Source organism: Anastrepha obliqua, chromosome 2, assembly GCF_027943255.1.
Source record: "Anastrepha obliqua isolate idAnaObli1 chromosome 2, idAnaObli1_1.0, whole genome shotgun sequence".
In the NCBI taxonomy this organism is placed as follows: Eukaryota; Metazoa; Arthropoda; class Insecta; order Diptera; family Tephritidae; genus Anastrepha; species Anastrepha obliqua.
Genome location: NC_072893.1, coordinates 3,853,112 through 3,876,546, shown reverse-complemented (window position 1 = coordinate 3,876,546; position 23,435 = coordinate 3,853,112).

The following is a 23,435-nucleotide window of genomic DNA, read 5'->3' as shown; positions in this document are numbered from 1 at the left end:
AAAATTCAAATTGATTGGGCAATTTTTATTATTTTTGTGTAGAACCATTTCCGACATTTATTTTTGAAAGATAATCCCTTTCGAAGATCGGCCGCAACTGCGCCGTAATTCGGCTATCCTTAAACACCAATTTTGAATGACTCGCAGGAGGACTTCGGTCGGTATCTCGTGAATAACTTTAGTAAAGTTGACTTTCAATACTTCAATCGAAGCTGGTTTATACCAAACATTTCCCCACAAATAAAAATCCAAAGGTGTGATATCACACGATCTTGGTGGCCAATCCACTGGTCCGAGACGAGAGATAAATTACTCACCAAAACGTCGACGCAGCAAATCCATTGTTTCACGGGCTGTGTGGAAAGTAGCGCCATCTTATTGTTGTGCAGATCACGCCAGCAAAAAGTCAAAAGGCTTATAATTTCATCGTTCGCCATTCACTGTCACAATGGTGCCAGACTCGCCTTTGAAGAAATATGGGCCGATGATTCCTCCAGTTCATAGGCCGCACCAAACGGTTGTTTTCAATGCATGTAATGGCTGTTCTTGAATGGCTACGGGTTGCTCTTCAGCCCAAAATACGTCAATTTTAGAGTAATTAGTAGTTAAACCAAAATGTGCTGCATCGCTGAATTCCTCAAGTTGTACTTAGCGCGCGATGAACACTTTTCACAGAGCGTCGATTTTCCTAATACAATTCTAGGATTTGTAACGGTGCCAGCACTCACCGATGTAAATGCAGAAATATCAATGGCAGCATTGTGCAGATACTACCAAACACAAACTCACACAAACCTACGTTCCATGACAGTTGGTTCCACTTTACCGGAACGATCCGGATTTATATCTGGCCAAGGACTGTCACTCCAGCAGTATTCACCGTGCATGAATGGGGGATGTTTCTGCTGCTACAACAACAACACTCAAACCGATGTATTGTGTAAATATGGAACTAAAAAAACGCAATGGTTTTCTACGGGATAAGTTTTGCTCAATTTTGTATATCCTCGGGCTACGATACTATCGTTGGTGACTGTGAACACCAAAAATCTTTCCATGATGAAATGGCAATGAATGCTGAAAAAATTATATATTTAGTTTGACAGTAGTCACGCGTGATCTGTTAGAAAAACCCTATGGAAAAAGTACTTCCAATCGATCACCTTTTATTATGTCGCCACAGGACTAACATCCTTTTTAAGAAATTAGCACTCTAGAAAATACTAAATATCCAAGTCGCACAAATACAGCGAGACAAACTGCAGCCCATCATTATTGGCTTCAAAACTCGCTTACAAGAGTTTACCGCTTCTAGCGCCATATATTTCATCCATTAATACTCACACACAGAGAGCGCCATGGGTTTTGTTCCGCGAAATTCCGCAATTGCACGCACCCTATTGTGGCTAAATTTGCCTCTCCCGTCTGTTGCGCCACCTGCCGCTACTTCATTAACATTTCTCACAATGTGCATGACATATAGCTGGCGCGCCTGAGTTGTATGCGGTGCAGGTTTTAGATAAGCACAGAAATGAACCAGAAAGCGTGAGTGGAAAAGCGAACCGCAGCGGAAATTTACTTTGGCATTCAAACCATTGCTAGAGTCTCTACTAAGAAAAATAAGGAAAGCTTACTAAACTTGAAAGTGAAAACGACCAATCCTATTTGGGATTTTGTGGCGTTAGAAAATATTTAAAAAAATCCGATAAAACCAAAATTGTAAATATTATCATAATAAAGTAATCAAGACACGCTATTTAAAGAGAATACGAAAAAGAAGAAGGTATAAGTTCATTTAACTCCATTTCGAGCTTAGGGCGATAAGTTTAAAAGTAATGTAATTAATTTTTGATGTATTATTGCTGAGTAAGATTAAAGAATGTTTAACCCTCCATCAGGACTTTACTCACGCGGTTAGGCGTGTGGACTACGTTCGTAGTCCAACTTATTTTTCTGTTAATGTTTTAGAAAAATTATTTTTTTTTTGTTTTTGCTGATAAATGCAAAATAGCAAATATTGCATCGCCGAATACAATTTACCTCAGGTTGTGGATGCGGTAAGGGGTCTTCTAAACCAAGCAAGTGCCGGGTTCGGCGCCGCACTTCTTTTGACACGTTTGGAATGGTTGATTGTTCTTCAATTTGAGGTGTTATTAGCTTCTTAGCAATCATTTCAATAAAATCAGATCTTAAAACTTTTTTTCATCTTCATTGTCATCTGATTTTCTCTCTGCATAGGCTTCTGGCTCTATAATAGCTTCTTCTTCAGCCGAAGAAAGTTCTTGTTCAGAGTCTGTTTGATGATCGTTACTTTCTACGACGTTGTGCTCTAGTTCATCTTCATCTGCTTCATCTATTGAACCTTCCTCTTCGCTAGAAAGCTCATCTAACCATTTCGTTCAACAGCAGGATCTGTGCTATGTGCTAATTTTTTTTGCATCAGACATTTCAATCTATACTACTTTCTACTTTCTACTATCTATACTTCTTACTACTAAAACAAAAATACTACTTTCTGTACTGAAATATTTGTTGCAGTGAATAGTCTCTAATTATGAAAATACTAAGATTTATAAATAATTCTATTTTTGGAATAATATAATTAACTTACCTAAGTGTTCCAACAGACAAACTTTTAAATTGTGCACTCTGTAAAAAATGTTACGTAATTAGGCGCGTGGATTACAATTGTAGTCCACTCGTATTTAACTTCAAACAAATGGCCTAACCGTGGGTCTACCCTTTTTATTTTCGCACTAAATTAGTAGTTTTGCATATTTTAGACAGCTATGGAAACGGGAATTGATATCTTTAAGTTAAGTTTAAATTGGTTACTGATTAAAGGTGGGTGGATTATATATGTAATCCACGCGCCTAATGGAGGGTTAAATGCGAGGAGGTTCATTCCCACCCGTAACGCTCGTTACCTTCACTCGCCCTACTTATTGCACCTTGGGAATCAATCAATCAATCTTTACGCGTACGTTGTTATGTTCTTTCCTTTGATTTTTATAACTATTTTTATGTGCTGCGGAGACATGACCTTGTTTTATGGAAAAGGAATCGTAAAAACCTTTACGACACAATGGAAATTGGACCACAATTTTTTCTAACTTCAGCCCACTCTAAAAATATAAAAAAATATCCATATAAGTCCAACTCCTGCACTATTGTGTGACGTGGCACTCTAGGAAGTATTGGGTGTCTTATAACAACGTGAGGCGCGGCACTCAATATGTTGAAATGTCGCATGATCGGAGATCAACTAAGCTGCGCCTGCCGCCTTTAGAAATAAATAAATTTGAATTTGCCATGCTAAAATTGGCGAGTCTACCTACAAAAGTTGTTTTGCCAAAATTCACCAGGCAAATTTTGTATTAATTTAGTTGGCTGGTTAAAGTGGTGATTCTTCCCGAATCCAACTAGAGCTTCCGCACCATTTTGTTGCCACATCCTCGTTACCAACTTGTTTAACGGTTATTTACAGCATGACTATACCCAATCTATACGGTTTAAGAACCTTATTAGGTTGTTGACGTCTAAGCCAGACAGTTGTTCGAGACTCTCGAACAGCGGTTTGCCCAGGGTTAGCATTATGTCCTTCTATAGGGCAGGGTATTCACAGAGGAAATGGAAGATTGTTTCCTTTTTCTCTCGGTGTTTACAACTGTGACAGATGTTGACAGCTGCGAGGGATACCCATTTTGGCTACTTGTTCTCTGATAGAGCAAAGCCCAGTTATGACTGCCGTTAGTCTCCAGGCATACCGTCGTTTCATTCTTATTAATACCGACGATTACTTGAGGTTGTAGGTGGGCCACAACGTTCTGCTAATTTTGCATTTCGTCTGGACTTTCCACCTACAGTCAGCGATTCGGAGGTATTTTTGGGAAATTGTGCTCTTGACTGCACCTAATGGTGTGAGTACCGATTCTGCAAGAGCGTTATTCATGGCAGATCCCCCTCTTGCCAGTTCATCTGCTTTTTCGTTACCTTCAATGTTCCGATGTCCCGGGACCCAGATTAAGGTAACTTTATGGTTTTCACTCAAGATGGTGAGACTATTCCTGCTTTGTTCCATCACTTTAGAGGTTGTAGTAGCCGAACCCAGTGCCTGGATTGCAGCTTGGCTATCCGAAAGAATAGCGATATTGCACTTAAAAGAGAAATCTGCGATTAGTAGCCTACAGGCTTCCCCAATTGTTAGTACTTCCGCCTGGGAGACACTGCTGGTATTAGGAAGACGCACAGATTTCGCACTTTTAAGTCTGTGGGAATATATACCAGCTCCAACACCACAGCCCATTTCACTGCCATACCTATGTATAGACTGTAGTGTTCAAGTTGTTTAGAGAGAGTCCCTTATTACATTCTTTCTTAGATGGAAAGAGAGTGGCAAAATTCCTATTGAATGTCACCGTCGGGACGATGTAGTCAGTCCTCACCGAGATTAACTGAGTTTGTCGCAATAATAGACTAGCGTGACCATAAGTTTTTTTCTTTCCAGCGACCCCTTCATTTAACCTAAATGCACTCATGGTTGCTGTCTTCTTATTGTGCAGGTCTATTGGAATAATGTGTATCAGTGCATTGAGAGCCTCTCTAGGACATGATCTGATTGGTATTGTACTCTCTCCCTAAAGCTTTCCACCAAACTATCGTTCCATATGATGAAATAGGTCGTATAACCGCCTTATACAGAAATAATGTATGCTTAGGTTGAAGACCCCATCTTCTTTCAAGCTTACGCTTACAGGCATATACACCAATTTCTGCCTTCCTTACCCGTTCTTCGACGTCTAAGTACTTTGCACTGGGTGAAAATGAGAGAGTTTTTTTTATTAATTTAGTTTAAATAAATTTTTTACCAAGGCGTATCTATACCAGGTGGTGGTATTAGAGCAATAACAACATTTTCCAAATTTAAGATGTCATGAGAAAGAGAATACAGAAATTGAATGAATGTCAAATCGATAAAATTAGTTTGTCGGGCATTCAGAACTGGTAAACTTTATTAACTTAGGTAAATCGGAAAAGAATGTGCGAAATACAGTGAAATTAACACCGATAAGTTGAATCTTATGTGTGGACATCATTTATATTCACCTTCATTTGACTGAGTTATATCACTAGAAGTTTATGTAACATCTAATTCGTACAAATTAGGTCCAGAATATGGCACTATAGAAGCTGCTTGGAAGAACCTATTCATCGAGGCAAAAGGGCAACCATTATCACACGCTGATGCATATCAATCAACGCAAGGAAAATTGGAAAAGTCGGGTTAATTATTAGTAGATTTTTATGCTACCTGCATTTTAAATGAAAAGGAAAATTATGTTGTAGTGATGTTTGATCCATCTGCACTTGGTTCGTTGCGCTGGTTTTTACTAATTGTTTCTTGTGGTGCCTTAGTGTTAGATGCCAGAGGTGACAAACCATTAAGCAAATGAACTATCCATATTCGCCGCTGGAATTCGCGCTCTCCATCAACCAAATTTAAATTAATATATTAACGTTTTTAATGTGTTATACTCATGCTTTTGAGATATGCAGATGTATTTACGGTATTTTTATGTTATAAAATTAGCTTGCTGAATGTTATTCCTTTAAATTTGGTGCGTCAATCATGTTTTTAAGGGTTCTTTTAGATGATAGGCTATATCGAGAATCCAAAACATTAATTAAAGGGTAAAACCTTCATCAGTCTCTATGCCTAATGGTTGGCAATCTTTAACTACCATCAGGGAAAGTGTTTCTTTTTATTTTTTACGCGTACTTTCGGGGTCGTATGTATTAAGCTTGTTAAAAAACCGATGTAGTGATGTAAAATATTAAATGAAACTATTAAATTGTTTGTTTGATGTCTGAAAGCAATTTACATAGATAAAGTAGTTCCGATAGTATCGACAGTCTTAAACCATTTTTTGGAAAAGCAAACCATACTGTGATTTTTCCCTCATTTAGGATTTACGTTACCGTAACGACCCGTATTTACATATACTCGTATCCGCCTAAGAATTGCCACTCCAGCATTATTCAAGAGTTTATGCTATTACAACAAAAACAAAATCAGTTGCCAGTTGCATGTACCACGGTACCTTTCTTATATAATATCATCTTTGATATTTGTTAAGTATACAGATGTGCAATTTTGACTATGGAAACTTACACGATAAACAACACGTTAAAATTATTGAATTGGTGTTTTGAATCAGATCAAAATCATCTTTGTAGTACTGATGAAGCTCATTTTGCACTGGATACATTTGTCAAGAAACCAAATTACCGCATCTGGAGAGAAGAAACCCCGAGTGGAATAAATGACCCGTTTTTCTTCGAACAGGAACTTTTTACCGTCCGTCAATGAGCATCGCTTTAGGCAACTGATTGAAGATTATTTGTAAGCTGAGCTTGAAGAATAAACATACACAATCCTTATTTTCAATGGGGTATAGCCACAAGTCACACAACACGGGGAAACATTGCATTATTTCGATCTAAGTTTCCCGGTCGATTCATTTGACGTAATGGTGCAGTAAACTGACCAGGCGATCTAACTCGATCAGACTAATTTTTGTGGGATTTTCAGAAGAGTAAAGTTTTAAAGGAGATTGACCTCTGAAGACAATTTGCTGTAGGATATAGTAGCATCTTGAAGGAGATTTCCCCTTCCTTTTCAGTTCTTCGCACTGATCTCTCCATCCGCAAACTGGGTTTTGAGGGTTGTGCTAGGGCTATCTTTCCGAGCAGGCAAGACTGGAAAGAGGAGAGAGTCGGCACGGAAATAGGTACATCTGTTTCCGCTGACGGATCCAAGATGGAATCTGGAGTGGGAGCGGGGGTTTTCTCTAAATCAGCCAGCATTTTGGTATCCTTTAAACTGCTGGAAACGAGCAGTGTTTTTTAAGCAGAGAGCTTCGCGATCCTGCAAGCATGCAAAATGCTTCGGGATCGCTGTTGGGAGGGAGACATTAATATTTTTTTCGATAGTCAAGCTGCGATCAAGGCCCTGTTGTCGCCGTATTGCAGCTCTCTTCTGATGGACTCCTGTAAGGAGGAACTCAAACGTCTCGAACGTGCAGGAAACATTTCCCTTATCTGGGTTCCTGGGCACAGGAATAAAGAGGGAACTGAAATTGCGGATAAGCTTACCAGGAAGGGCTCGACAGAACCGGTTTCAGCTGTCCCTTGACCGTTGTTAAAGGGAAGGAGGTCTGTCTCGTCGTGTGCTATTTCGAAAACACTATGGCCTCAATACGATATAAACAGAACGCTTAAGGTGATGGGAATCCCCCGCCATTCAATTTTTACTGGTCACTGGGTGATCGGTACTCATGCGGAGAAGCTTGGAATTCCGTACAACCCCTATTGCAGAAGCTGTGGGGATCCTGCAGAGAAAGAGACTGTTGAACACTTTCTCTGCAAATGTCCGGCTTTGATGGCTAGGCGCTTGAGATTTCTTAGCATGCCCTTTGGGGATGACTTGAAGAAATTATCCAGCCTAGATCCCTTTTCTCTCCTCCACTACATCAATAGCACTGGATGGCTGTAGAAGGCTTTCTCCTCCCAAAATGTTTTTTTTTCGCAGGTAGTGGTCCACATTATGGTATCAAAACGGCACTTAAGTGCTACTTGAAGTGTGCCTGGGGTACTCTTGCCATCTTACCTACCTACCTACCTAAAGTCTGAACGGCGACTGCCGTAGCCGAATGGATTGGTGCGTGACTACCATTCGGTATTCAAAGAGAACGTAGGTTCGAATTTTGGTGAAACACCAAAATGAAGAAAACGTTTTTTCTAATGGCGATCGCCACTCGGCAGGCAATGACAAACCTCCGAGTGTATTTCTGAAGGTCCTGAAAAAGCTCCTCATAAAAAATATCTGCCGTTCGGAGTCGGCTTGAAACTGTAGGTCCCTCCATTTGTGGAAGAACATCAAGATGCACACCACAAATAGGAGAAGGAGCTTGACCAAACACCCAGAAAGGATGTACGTACCAATTATATATATATATATATAAAGTCTATGTGGATAAGCCAACAATGATTCGAGAGCTGGAACATAACTTTCGGATCGAGATTGTCGAACTCAATGCAATAACTTTTGAGCGAGTCCTTGAAAATTTTAATTCTTGCATGACGGCATGTAGACGTGCGGATGGTGGACATTTAAGTGATATCACACTGTGCGACAGTGATATTATACTTTTATGGAGACCTAGTACAATTTGTAGGTATAGTAAAACTAAGAAACATGGTATGGGAGAAATTTCCAATCCAATTTTATGGCCATAAAACCGTTTTTTAGTAGGTTGATGTGAACAATTACTCCTAACTTCGCCAATTTCCATCCGATTTCGAATTTGTTTTTTTAGTTCGAAAGAACAAAAACAAGCCAGTGTGTTGACAATTTTTCTGAAATGACAACTGACGAGAAATGAGATTTTGGGGGTGTATTGGAAATTTCTCCTATACCATTTTTTTCAGTTTTTCTATACCCACAAGTTGTGCTAGGTCTCCATAAAAGTATATTTAATTTTTTTTTTTTGTCACACAGTGTCATTTTTGACATATATAAGTAATTAAGAAGAGCCTTATTTAATAGTGGAGCGCATTACTTTACAAATATCCCGCAATCCCGTGATCAAAATTTTCCGCTAATATGGACATCCCTAACACCTACACTTTTATGTAAATGAGCACATGGGCTCATTTTTTTTATTGCATGCCTAAATTCAGTTAACTTTGCTGCCTAATTGTGGGTGAGCTGAATTAATCAGCATTTAAGAATTTTAATTAGGCACCTCATCACCCCATTTTTGCTTGTTAGAATTTCAAACTTTTTGAATATTAATGAAAACTTCCTGTTGCGAGTTCCAAGCCCCACCCAATACTTGCGTCCATGCAAACAAGCGATTATCTGGTTGTACATAGCAATTTCATATTTTTTCCACTGACTGGGCGCCGCTTTGTTACACGCACGGAAGGACTCACCTGCCAACGAAGCGGAGGGAGTGCAGGTTTTAATAGTTGCGACGCATTGCAAAGTCAGTCACGTGTAGCAGACTTGTAAACAAATGAGAGCACAACCTCCTGCACACCCGCACATGAACATGTTTACGACACGACACATACTTGCACACATACACACATATGCGTGTGAGCATAAGCGCACATACAGATGTATTGGTTTAATAAATAAGAAAACAACACGTAAATTTTATGGACGCTCACTTTGTGGTGGCAGGATAAGTGAGTCAGTCCTCCAATTAGGAATTAAATGCGATGTGGCTGCAACGTAACAGTGAAACTAGGCGAGGAAGCAGGAAGAAGAAAGTATTTCATTTATGGAGCAAAAACCCACACCCGTATCCGGCAAATGTAGCGAGAGCGCAATGTAAACAAACCGAAAGCTCTTTGACGAGAACGGAGAACGGAGAGCGCATTGATGCTTCGCTCTTTTATTCTCGCACACTCTGAAAGTTGCGAATCCTGTTTGGCAGCTAAGCGACCACATGCTTTGTCAACTCACAAGTTCACTTCGTTTTATATTCGCATGGCTCCAGTCGCTTCTAGTCTCCAAAGTCTCCTGGCGACGCGGCTTATCAGCGACGTTGCGGCAAAAGGATGTGTTGAAATTCGCTGCTGCACAGTTCGCGTTTGTTTCTTGGAACTATTGGTTGCAACTAGCGGAAGATTATAAACTCCATGCATAACGGTAAACACCCACCAAATATCAGTGTCTAGTGTGAGCAAGCAGACGGCCGGAGGTATGAAAATATTAGAATAATAAAAGTGAATGAGATCGGTGTTGGAGTGCGAAGTGCCAAATATATACTTACGTACGTAGATGCAGCTTTAAGTGAGAATTGAAACTCGCTGCCAAATGCAACACTGATTTACAACATCAAATATTGTGCCAAAACCAAACTAATTGTGCGTTCTTTTACTCAACCCCGACGCGATTACCAACACAGAGTACAAATAAATGCTAATGGAAAGCAGAGAAATCATAAAAATCTCAGCTTGTAGTGCGAAAGTGAAGCGAAAAATCAAGTGCTGAGTGCAGAAAAAGCTAAAAAATATTGCAAAACATCAAATACGTGACTACGAGTTGTATTGCATTCGAGCGCTTGAGCCAGCTGGAAAGCAAGAGAAGTATTAAAGTTCATTTGTAAGTATGCAAAAGTGTTGGTGAACCGAAAGAATTGTGAGAGAAGAAAGTGAAAAGCCTTGAAATATTGTAAAAATAATGCATTGTAGTGTACAAAAATAACAAAATATGTGAAATTGCTTTGACAAGGACCCGGATTACCTTGTAAAGCCGATGCGGGAATTCAAAAGGTTCCTGATCAGCAGCCCGGCTTTTGGTAGGTAAGGTGGGTATATGCAAAGAAAAACATACATACAAGTATACGTAAATAAATAAATTAAAATTGGGCACAAACTGATACCTTGGCACGCCTGAGTGGCGCACCACAACTATCTCAACCCAAAAATGCTGCCAAACTCTTCTCCCGCACATAGCCAATGGCAGCTGCTAAGCCTTTCTGGCCCTCAACAAATACTGCATTTTTATCACCATCATTTGCTTTAAAGGCGTTTATTTGGGCATTGAGCTGTCCACCCTCCTCCCCCCCGCACATATACTATGTGGGCTGCTTTAATACCCTCACGAACATCCTTCTTTGCACACCGCACGAAATCCGCAAGTGTAACAATTTTACGGTGTGCCCATCGGGAAATCTTGCTGAAGCGGAAATAATGCTGATGCCCTTTGCAATAGTTACTCCTCCTCCTACGTGCCGATTATTATTGTGCTTTTATATCCGTTATAGTTTGCTTTGTTTTATTTCAAAGGATATGGATTTTGCTTTTCTTTTTCTCCTTTTCCCTTCCATCCGGTCTTTTCTTGAACCATTTTCAATGATTACTTTTGTGCTTCGCCTTGAATGCAGTGCAGAATCCTAATGCGATGCCACATTTGTTCGCATTTTATGCTTATTGGTTATAAGTGGCAAAAGCTGCGGAAAAAGCAAAATTTTTGCTGTCGTAAGCTCGAGTTTTGTCCGTTTCTTGTGCAGTTTTTTTTTATTTACTCATTCTTCGGTTTCTAATCACAGTATTTTGGGCTCAGTACGAATTGGTATTTTTGGTGTTGATTCCAGCAATACGAGTATATGTATGTATAGGTGCTTCTCCATGTGGTTATGTGCTTATAATGACATCGCATTTGGGGTTATAGGTATGTAACCCTTTCTGTTTCTTCTAATTCACTTACCTACGATTTGTTGATCACTAAAGAGCAAATGAAATATTGAAGGTTTTTGTACTTTGAAGGTGTCGCCAGTAAAATTTTCATTGTGCAATCCTAGCATGCGAGTCTCTTAATAAGGTCAGGTAACCGTTATTAGGGAGAGACTGAACACTACGATTAAGTGAGATTTTTGAGGGCTTACCCACGAAATCTTGCATGCGGTTTGCTTACTACTGTTGTTTTTTTTTTGTTTTGTTTTTTTTATTCCTCAATATTATATTTATAAACATTTTTAGATGATATTTTTAAGAAGAACTAAAGAACTCTCATAAAAAAACATTACTATACACATATAATCGATCCACGTAGCAGCAAAGTGCGGGCACTGCTTACTTAAACAATTTTAAAGCTTCAGTGAAATTAACTATGAGTTACTTAACTACTGCCTTGGATCGAGTTATGACGTTCACCTCCTATTCACTGACTTCAAACAAGAGTTCGATGGCATCCATAGAGAATCCATCACCAACACAATGCATGAATTAGGAATCCCATCAAAGCTGGTTCGTTTAGCGATGCTTACGCTGAAAGGCACGAAAGAAAGAGTTTCAATGCAAAAAAATATGACGAGCTCATTTAATATCAACAGTGGCGTAAATCGAAGTGATGCCCTTTCAACAACCAACTTCAATCTAGTTTTGCATTATGCTTTCGAAGACTTCACGGGATCGGGGAATCTATTTGCCACGCCCACTCAGACTATAGCACGCCCGTTAAACTATTGACGCCCGTGGTAGATGCCACTTAGACCACATTTTCCTAGCGATAGAAAATGCGAGATTGGTAGGACTGGCAATAAACATAAACAAAACCAAATATAGGAGGATCTCGAAAGTGAAAAGGAAAGTGTCTGGCGTTGTTGACATCGAAGACTTCAGTTTTTAGAGAGTGTGCCCATATTTACATATATCCGCGTACTATTAAGCAACGACAACAGATTGCATGACTGTAAGTCTGGCAGGATAATGGCGGCGAAACGTGCATACTACACTAGCATAAATCTCCTGTAGGTGCAAACTCTCTCACGTAGGTGCAAACTCGCTAATTATAAATCGCTCATTCGGCCCATGTTTACCTACGGCGCAGAAATTTGGAGGATGAACCTTGCAGACGAGGATCGCCTAAGAATATTTGCGTAAAGTATTTGGCCCAATACGCGAAGAAGATGGCGAGGCACAATAAGAAGCTGCTAAGGCTCTGCAATGGCGAAGATATTGCAAGATTTATCAAGTCTCAACCAAGGATGATAGAATACCAGGTTGCATCTTCCGAATTCGCTGTGTCGTAAGAGTCCATGAATAAACAACGGAAGGGGAATTACTTGTTTGGGAAGAGGAAGAGTAGGTGAATGCAATGGAAACAACCAAACACAAGAAATTATACGCACACACACACTTTCTTGCCACGGTATCTTCCGCATAAAAACGCAAACAAACTGCATTTGGAGGCTTTATATTAATTTGTGCTTTCATAATTTAAGTTTGAATCTCACAAATCACAATATTACCAACCCTTGCACCGGATATTCACCAACATGGAATTTCTCCTCTTTTTGCTTGTTTTGTTCTTGTTTTTACTTGTAAAAACGCTAAAAATAAAGTAACTGTTTTGGGAAGACGCCACCTCTAGTACTTCACCTTGAGTCGCAACGCATCAGAAGGGCAGTTCACATCATCCGCATGGATGACGGTAGGCCACAAAAACTTCGGCCACAAAAACAACTTGGCTGCAAAATGTCACCGAGAACTTTAGCATCAAATTAGTGTCAAAAACTGGAAATCTCTAGCACTGGATCGTGTTGAATGGAGGAAGATTGCTGCGGCAGCTATAGCCCACCCTCGGTTGTAACACTAATAGAAGAAAAAGTACTGTAGTTTTTTGGTTTGACATCACCTTTAAGCACACACTCTAAACTCTACAAAGAATAGCATTTGTCAATGGCTTTTTTATTTTTATTTATTTTTTAATAATTTTAAAACATTTCTAATAAATGAAAAAACTAAGTGTTCAGTCACCAAAACTCGTTTTTAGCAGAATAACGTTAGAAATATTACATATATTTATATCGTCAAAAAGGGCTTCCAAGTCAAGCTTTCTTTATCATCATAGCATTTACAGCTCGCGGTGAGCCAATGTTTCCTTTACTATTGCGTACGGTTCATTGCATGGCTTCTTCGTGCGTTCACCCAACGCAGGTCGTCTTCCACATCAACTGTCTACCTTTAGCTGCAAGAAACGTCGCTACCTAAAAAATGTTTAGCGTCTTTAATAATAAAGGGTTTTTCAATAAGGGTGGGTAGATGTTGAAATGGAATAAAATGGCGTTTGCTGTGTGGCACATAGCGCCGTCCTGCTGGAACCACATGTCGTCTAGGTCCATATGGTTCAATATGGCCCATAAGAAATTGGAAGGGCCACCACGTCTACCGAAAAATGGGCGCAATGCGCGCAACGTTTGCGTTAATGAACACCCATTTTGATAATAAAGTTTTATCATTTGAATGTGCTGTTCAATCGCGTAACTTGCCACGATGATTTGGCATAAACAACTGAATAATAAACAAAAGATTTAGCAGATGTCACCAAAACAAAATGGCTGCCACAGGGCGCCAAAATCGACCCGCGCCAATTGAAAAACCCTTTAAAGACAAAATCAATCAGGAACTACTTCAAGCCACCACTACGGCGACGGCGCATCAAAATTCCCTGAAAATGTAATTACAGTTTTTGTCATATTTGTTGTATTTATTTGAAATGCGCAAAATAAAAAGAGGGCGCTTCGATATAGAAAATGAACTGAGTTTACGATTCCAAAGCGATAAATTTGCTTTCATTCATCGAAAATTGCTACGCTCCGGGGCAAAATATCGCGATCGATGAACAAATATTTCCTACCAAAGCGAGATGCCGGTTCACGCAGTACATGCCAAGCAAACACGGCAAGTTTGAAAAACAATTTTGGTTTGTAAAGTAAATTTATAGCAAATGGATTCTCGTATTTGGAAAATGACAAAACAAAACAGTCCTCAATAGTCCTTTGATAAGGCAGATTGAAGAATGTAACGACTTATAACTTCTTTCCTTCAAATCACTGGCATCAAAATTATTAGAAAAGCGGACTCATTTGTGAAATTCGTGGAAATAAAAGAACATTGCCGAAATCGACTAAGGAAGATAAAAATAATTCACCACGATTTGCGTCTGAAACTTATAAAAGCGATAATTGTACTTTGGCGGTATATAAACGTAAGCCATCTAAAAAAGTATTTCTACCGAGTTCAAAACATAATTCAGTCAACATTGAAATGTAAAGAAAAAATACTATTAAATTTAATAATAAGAAGAGAAAACATAGTGTGAAGTCAGGATCCCGAAGATAGCCTCTTCGGGTATTTTTTTAAATTCTCAACTTAGGAGCAGGAAATGCATAGGTTTTGACAACGAAAAATCCAGCGAAAATATATCAGGAAACAATTTTTTGTTTAATTAGCAAAACAACTTTGCGCAGAGTTTAAAGAACCATCTGAACAGGAAAATTTTAATAACATCTTGAACAGCCCAAAAAATTCTAGTAAAAGAAGTTCAAGAAAAATAGTTCTGGTGTTAAGAAGTCCGTCATCACGGACCAGCTAGAAATGTATATGTTTTTCTCTAGTAATGTGCGTTTTGAAACTTTAACGCGTTGTAAAAGTAATTTTTTAATACTGCCACATATTCTTTAAGCTGGTCTATAGTAAATATTTTTTGCTGCAGACCAGGGTCTCATTAATGCGACGTTCAACCTATAGGATTTTATATCATCATTATCACATCATCTTTCGGCACTACTGATCTTTGTGAGCTTTGGCCTACTGCACATGGGGCCTCCAAACATCTCGATCGCATGAAACTTTTTTCCAATTCCTTGTCCTCTAGTTCGTCGGCCCATCTTGTTCTCGGTCTTCCTCTAGCTCCAGTGTTGAGCACTCTGTCTTCTACACTTTTCTTCTGCGCTTTCGTACCGTCCATTCTTGATATTGACTCAGCCGTCTTAACCGGTGCGCTTTGATGAAACGTATAACATTTCTGCCATTTGTAAGCCTGTCTAGCTCCACGTTCCCCCTTACACGCCACTCGCAGGGATCTTTGATTGCTCCCAAAATTTGTCTCGGTATTTTTTGTTTGAAGGTTTCAGTTTCGCTTTATCTGCTACTAGCGTCCACGATTTAGCTCCAAGCATCAGACTGGTCTAATTATGGTTTTGTACATCATCATTTTGCATTGTCTGTTTAGTAGTTTCGTTTTGAAGACTTTCGTTATCGACGGTGAGACTTGTCGAATTGTCTCTACTCAGTTTAAAACCAAAGTAGGTAATGGGTTCCTTTAGTTAGTTTTTTCGGAAAATGAGTATTCGCTTAAGGTGCTCCTGAGCTCGTAAACGACTGAGTATCAATATTTATAAGGTTCAGGGCAATATCTTTACGGAATTGTAAATAATTTTTTTCTTGTCATCAAAGTTGCCATACAGCCAGCATGCATTCCAGATTGACACGTCTAGGATATGGGAAAATATTTTTAGGCACCATCGAACATACTGGCGTGGGGCTAAGTAAAGGGTTTTCCAATAAGAGGTGTTATTTTTATATTCAAAGAAAAATGTTATTTTTTAATATAAATGATCGGATTTTTATTTCACTATAAAAAGGAAGGTATGTCGTTAATAGTGGAAAATAACATCAGGCAAATGACCACCACGACCACGCTTACAGGAGAATATCCTTTCCATGAAATTTTCCATAACCGAATTGCAAGGTGGCTGCCCTATGTCTTCGATAGCCTCACGAATTCCATTTTTGAGGTCTTGAATCGGCCCTAGGCTATTGGCGTAGACCTTTTCTTTCACGTGGCCCCAAAGAAAAAAGTTACAAGGTGTTAAATCACAAGGTCTCGGAGGCCAATTGTGATCACCTCTTCGAGAGATAACACGCCCCGGAAACTTTTCCCGTAAAAGATCAAAAGTTTCGTTGCTTGTGTGGCACGTAGCACCGTCTTGTTGAAAGTAAACGTTGTCCAGATCAATACCATCCAATTCCGGCCATAAAAAATTCGTTAATCATCTCTCGATAGCGCGATCCATTCACCTGTAACAACTATTATTGGAAAACCCTTTAGTAAGAAACACTTTGGTCGCACTTGTCAATATTTTACATATTCAAATTATAATCAATTATGGTAATAGATTTTGACTTTATATTTCCTCTTTTGTATGTTATTTCACCCATAGTGGACTTGTGTTTTGTAGAAATGACCAAAACGTCCCTTTTATCTTTCCATTTTAGTACAAGAACAGAACTTTTCTTCCGAAGACAGCTTCTACTTTTTTTAGTTTGGTTGACAAAACTCTCAATGGACTCCCTTGCTTCTAAGAGTGCCGTCAATGCTTGGCTAAGCGGACACTATTGTAAAAATTCTCCGTAAAAATAGTATGGCCTTTACCAAAGTAATCTGTACCTAATGGAATTCTAACTGAAATAAGTTAAGCCGGCGTCACATATTTGTGTCGACGGTCCTGCATGAAAACCCAGCTGACACTTGGTAACGAACGTGTAAAACTGCCTTCTATTCAAAATTAACTTGGAACACCATATAGCAGCTGCTGGTCTAGTGGAATAGTAAACAACTTTGTACTCAAACACTTAAATTCACCCTCAAAATAACGACTCAGGTTAAAAACAAAACGTTTTTCGGGGTCTCGTAATTCTTTTGCGCATAATTGCAATATTTCTCGAGCCATTTAAGTTTTGAATGTCACTGAAAGGGGAATTTACGGTCATTTGTTACAGTGCATAACTTCCATATTTTAGTAAAAAATGGCTATAGAAAATAATATTTTTACACAAAACGTATCTGTATTAATTTCGATTTAGGCTTTCTTTATATGACACCGTCATATTTTGCCTTTGTGGTTGAAAACTATATTTGATTAAAAATGAATATTCCTATATCTCACTTATTATTATGCTAATTATCCATTGCAGAAATTAACCTCGAAAATTGTTTAAATCAACTGTAAACATTTTTTTCTAGCTTCAGTCCTTTTATTCGATACTGAGTTTTATGAATTGATTTTTATTTTTGGCGTTGCAAATGTCCACAAATCTCTTTTTCAGTGACACATGAAACTTAAAAATCGATTTAGAACATTGGAATTGTGCGCAAAATTATGGGACTCCCGAAAGAAAGCGAACCGAAGGCCATGGTTTTGATGGTGTCTTTAAGATTTGGAGTATAAATAAAAAAATAATAAAAAAATAATTGGTGCGTACACCTCCTACACTTCTATTAGGTGTTTGGCTGAGCTCTTCCTTTTATTTTGTGGCGTGCGTTTTGACCTACAGTTTTAAACCGACACCGAGTGGCAAATGATATTTCATCAGAAGCAGAAATACTTACATACTCGGAGATTTGGAGTATCTTCTTCTTAATTGGCGCGATAACCGCCTACGCGATTTTGGCCGAGTTTAACAAAGTGCGCCAGCTGTTTCTTTCTTGTGCTAACCGGCGCCAAGTGAAGTTAAATCTTTCTCCACCTGATCTTTCCAACGCAAAGAAGGCCTTCCTCGTCCTCTGCTACCACTAGCTGGTACCGCATCGAATACTTTCAGAGCCGGAGCGTTTGTATCCATTCGGATGACATGACCCAGCCAAAGTAGCCGCTGGATTTTTATTCGCTGCGCTCTGTCTATGTCGTCGTAAAACTCATACAGCTCATTATTCCATCGCCTACGTTACTCGCCGTCACCAACGTGCAAAGGTCCAAAAATCTTCGCAGAATATTTCTCTCAAACACTCCAAGCGTCGCTCCATCCGATGTTGTCATCGTCTACGCTTCTGCGCCATACGTTACGACGGGCATGATGAGAGCCTTGTAGGGTGTTTGTTTTGTGGGTCGAGAGAGGACTTTACGGCTCAGTTGCCTACTTCTATGTTGGATTTCCAGGCTAACATTCGGTGTTAATGCTGGTTCCTAAATAAACGAAGTGTTTCACAACCTCGAAATTATAACTGTCAACAGTGACGTGGGTGCCGATACGCGAGTGCGCCGACTGTTTGTTTGATGACAGGAGGTACTTCGTTTTGTCCTCGTTCACCACCAGACCCACTCGCTTTGCCTCTTTAATTTGGAGAAGGCAGAACTAACAGCGCGGTTGTTAAGGCCGGTGATGTCAATATCATCGGCATACGTCAACAAATGTACGCTCTTATAAAATATTGTGCCTGAGCGATTAAGTTCTGCGGCTCGTACGATCCTCTCCAACATCAGGTTAAAGAAGTCATACGACAGCGAGTTACCCTGTCTGAAACCTCGCTTGGAATCAAACGCCTCGGAGAGATCCTTTTCAATTCTGACGGCGCTGCTGGTATTGAGCAACGTCATCAGATTTGGAGTATACAGTTTTTATTATTCGACTAGATCTGTGCTATATGGCGTTCCAAGTTACAGGAGTTTTGTTTTTAATTTTTTTACTTAGTGTAATTCTGGTGTCCAAAATTGGCACAATTTTTAGTAGCCACGTTTATACAAAGCAGAAAAATTCAGCCGATTTTGCGTTCCTAAACTATTTTATTTTCCTATTTGGGAACGATTTGCCACTGAAAACAAAAAAATTTTATTCTGAACACATTTTCCCAAAAAGTGCGTCCAGTAATGATACCCTAACGCACTTTGAAATAGTTGATATCGAACAAAAATTACTTGAGTATGTCCACCGTACTGTCAAGTATGCCTTTTTGAAATATTAAAGAGGCCTATTGGAACCGATAATTCGCGTATTGGAATAACTATATATTGGCTATCGTTCTTAGTTTATTAGTTGTTATTGCGCTGATTCGCTTTCAGTAACAAATTTTAATTAGAAGCAATAGGCTGTTAGCCTGAGGTCCCTATCTACGTATACGGTGGGCTGCCATGCTTTTGTTGTAGCAGTTTACTAATTAGTAAATTAATTTCATAAATAATAAAACAACATAGAACTGCCGTCTTATATTTAGCTGGTGGAAGCAGCATTTCGGTGTTCAACCGCTTGCTACAAAACGCGAAACGAGATGCTGTTTTGGGCTAAATGCTTATTAAAAGGCGGCACTTCCTCGTCTTGCCGGTGATGGATTTAATGTGTTAGTTTTTATAAAGTGGTACAGAGTCCACTGCCAGCCTACTACGTCCGAATACTCGTACTGCTTATTTCTTAGGAAAAACTTATTCTAACCTCCGCATCTAAAGGCAATTCACTATCCGCAACCCGCCCGATTGCCCGAATGAAAATATAAATATTGGCTTTTCACATCCTCACCACCGCCGGGTTAAGATAGTTCTAAAATAATGTGGCCATTCATTTTTACAATGATGATTTTGTGGACATTAAACTTGACCATAATGTTTTATGTATAGTCCGACAGAAATGGGCAATATTTTTGGAAATTTTTCCTATTAGGAAGCTTGGATTCGAACCCTATCTGTGACTTAACATGATTGTAAAAATAGCAACCTTTTTCTGCGGCGGTCGTAGGTCAGTTTTTGATATAGGGTTCTCTACGAGTATTTGTAGAAAAATTAAGGGAAATGCTATAAATTTCAGGAGAAACTTGGCCTTAATTTTTTAAGCCTGTGGGCATATTAAAGGATTATGACTCGTGCTACACCTTTTTCGCTTAAGCCACGGATGGCAAGACTACTTCGAACTTCAAACAAAAACGAAATTACATATTGTTCTGCGCGGCATGTCTACAAAGTGAGCAGCAGCAAAATAAACCTAAAAAGTTTTTCCATTAAAACTGCATCCCCGGAACTAAGTTGCATTTGACACTACGATTTAATATCCATCAAAAGGAGCATTCCTAATTTTAGGTCAGAAATTGCATAGAACACGAAATCCGCTCAAAGCTGAATTACTGGAAATTGTATTTGTATTAACCCAAAACAGTTAATAGCAGATTTTTCAATTTATTTTCACGCCATCTTCAACAGTTATCGGAAATGTTTTGTAGCTATCTGTGGACGAACCATTCTGAAAATATAAACATTGTTTTTTGTTACGCTTGAAGAAATGGTCACATACTTAAAAACTTACTTTCGAGGACTACATATTAAAAGCTCAACGTCATGAGGCGATCCCCGAACCCACGCATTTTTCTTTCAGTCATAGTCGGAAGGAGTATTGTCTAGGCAACCGGCAGTTGGAGTAAGACTTCCCATTTCAGTGTCCTAATTTAGAGTTTGGGACTTTAACAACATGTGGGTATGCAGTGTTATAATGGAAAATCACCTTGCTGTGTTTTTTCTCATATTGTAGCAGATTCCCTTCCATACTCGGCTCAATGGGTTCGACACCGAGTTCCTGTGTACCCAATATGGGGTTTTCTTTTTGAATTTCGATTGCTAAGTGATGCCAAAGAGGCTGGAAATATATTTGGCAATCCGTATGAATTTACGTATTTGGCGCGTACTCCCTTTTTGGGTGTTTGGCCGAGCTCCTCCTGCCTATTTGTCTTGATGTTGTTTCACAAATGGAGGGACCTAAAGTTTCAAGCCGACTACGAATGGCAGATATTTTTTATGAGGAGCTTTTTCATGGCAGAAATACACTCGGAGGTTTGCCATTGCCTGCCGAGGGCGACCGCTATTAGAAAAAACATTTTCTTCATTTTGGTGTTTTCGGATATTCGAACCTACGTTCTCTCTGTATATAGATTCTCCTATACTAAAAATTTAAAGAGTACTAAATGGCTTTACAAAGAATATTGGTTGTATATATAAGGCAATAGCAAGTCAAATCCTTGACTGTACTTTTAAATATTGAATTCAGGTTTTAATTATTGAATTCAGATTTTATCAAAATTCTTTGTTCACCACATAGATTTTTCCGAAGTTTTTTAAATATATTTTTTCGAATTTATTTAAAAACTGTCATATACTAAGGACTTTTTCCCAATCAGTCTTTCAGGCTTTTTTGTTACATATCAAAACCTACTTTTTCCGACGAATTTTTCGGGCTGTGTTGCAGCTTTCACGTGAGGAAAATTGCTTGGGAGTGTGTGCGCAGGTTGATAGTAATTTATTGGGCGTGCCAACTAATACTATATTACATACATATGTGGTGAAAATATTGTAGTGAAATTATTGAGTTAAGGTAAAAACAAAACTTAAATTATAAAGAAAAAACCTACACAAAGTCAAGGGAGAAAAATAAAATAAAATAAAAATAAATAAAGGAATAAAAATAATAAGTAAATAAGATAAAAATATTATAGTTGCAACCTTTTCCGCTTGGGACACTTCTCGCCCTAACCTCGAAACCAATCTTTCTTGAAAACGTTTCACATACGTTAACACGGAGAAGTTAACAAATTCACTCGAAGTGCCTCAGTGTAGATTTCGGGATAAAAGTGAAGTGTTGACTAATAGTTTGAGTTCATCCCATGTCGACTGACCGGTACACACCCTCACTAGGTTCGAGCGGAACTCTTTCCATTCATATCCCCTCAAGGGAGGAGTGGACGGTGTACACCATTTGGAGACAAAGTATTGTAAACATGCTCACGGATGGCTCAAAGTTTGACGGAAGGGTTGGGGGAAGAGCATTCTGCGAGAAGCTTCCCAATAAGCTCAAATTCAGGTCTCTTGGTATCGTGCAAGCGGAGGTAGCCGCAAACAAAAAAGCGATTGATTTGTTACTTACTTGTCTTACTGGTATCGGGGAGGCAAATAATTGTCTTAAATATTTAAAAAATTGCTCTGGTTTCTACAAAGTCGAACTTTGATGAAAATATATTTTTCCTTGCATTAGTAACGTAAAAGAAACCGAAATATGACATTTGAGAAGAGAATAATTCAGAGTGTGTCGAGCGAGGTTATCAGTTTCAGTAGTTTATAAAACGATTCGTTGCTTTATTACAACAAAAACAAAAAAACTGCACTGTGAACGAGGTTGTCGCCCACTTTACAGAAGTGAAACAAAAGCTTCCCGTACTTAGGCCATGTTACACTTCTTTTTAAGCTTTCGAGTACAATAATAATTTTTATATAATCAATTTTAAATAATTTTTTAATTTAAAGTCAGTAAAGAAATAAATATGCTTCTTGTATAGCAACATCAGGTTTGTTATTTAACAGCCACACCTCGTATTTCTGGACACTTTGCCACTGTGTTAATGTTAAAACACAAAACATCTTGCAAGCGAGCAGAAATACCTTCATTTTTAAGCAAATATGTATAAAAAATAGTAGTAACCTGGTATACATAGTTGTTAACAGCTTTGTAACTTGCCAGCGCGTCACGGATAGGTGTTGGTACGCTCAGAAACGCGTACAGATTCCTTCAATACCCGTTTTCCCCAGCTGAAAGTTCCCTGCTAGAATTGTGAAAGTTTTCCAAATGTCTTTAAATTGAATTTTTCGCTGCTAATTTCATTGTGTACCTTTCGCACTATTCAATACACTTTTTCTTTCTTCTTCGCAGACTCGCAGACTACAAAGTAACGTACACAATACGCCAGCTTCCCACCGGAGCCCAACACTTAGACCATTGCCTCGAGAGCGACCTCATCGACAACCGCAGTCAGCATTCAGCGCCGTGTTTTATAAACTGGCGAGAAAGTTTGCACTGCACGTAGTACAACAACAAGTCGGACGGACTTGCACGCGCATCACCATTGTCAAAACGAAACGAGTGTATAACGAACTTGGAAACTTTTCTAGAGCACTAAATGCGTCAGTCGTTCTTTCTATTTTCGTTCGCTTGGCGCAAAACATTAACAAAATAGGAGAAACAAGTAAACGCCCTGCATTGAAGTTGTTGCGGTCGTTGTTGGTGGTGCCATTGTCGCGTATTACATCACTGAAAACTTTATCTCAGCGCGCACAGCCATCGTTGGGGTAGGAGTTACACAATTTACGCACTACGCCAACGACCTTGCCACGTGTAACGCGCACCATAAGCGCGGTGCATACTTTAGGATTTTTTTGTAATTTACTTCCAATGAAAATGGGGGCCACAATGTATGCAACACTTTATACAATTTGGATGAGTTCATAAAGTGTGTAGGAGCGACGCGGGGGAATCTGTGAAACATTGGCTTT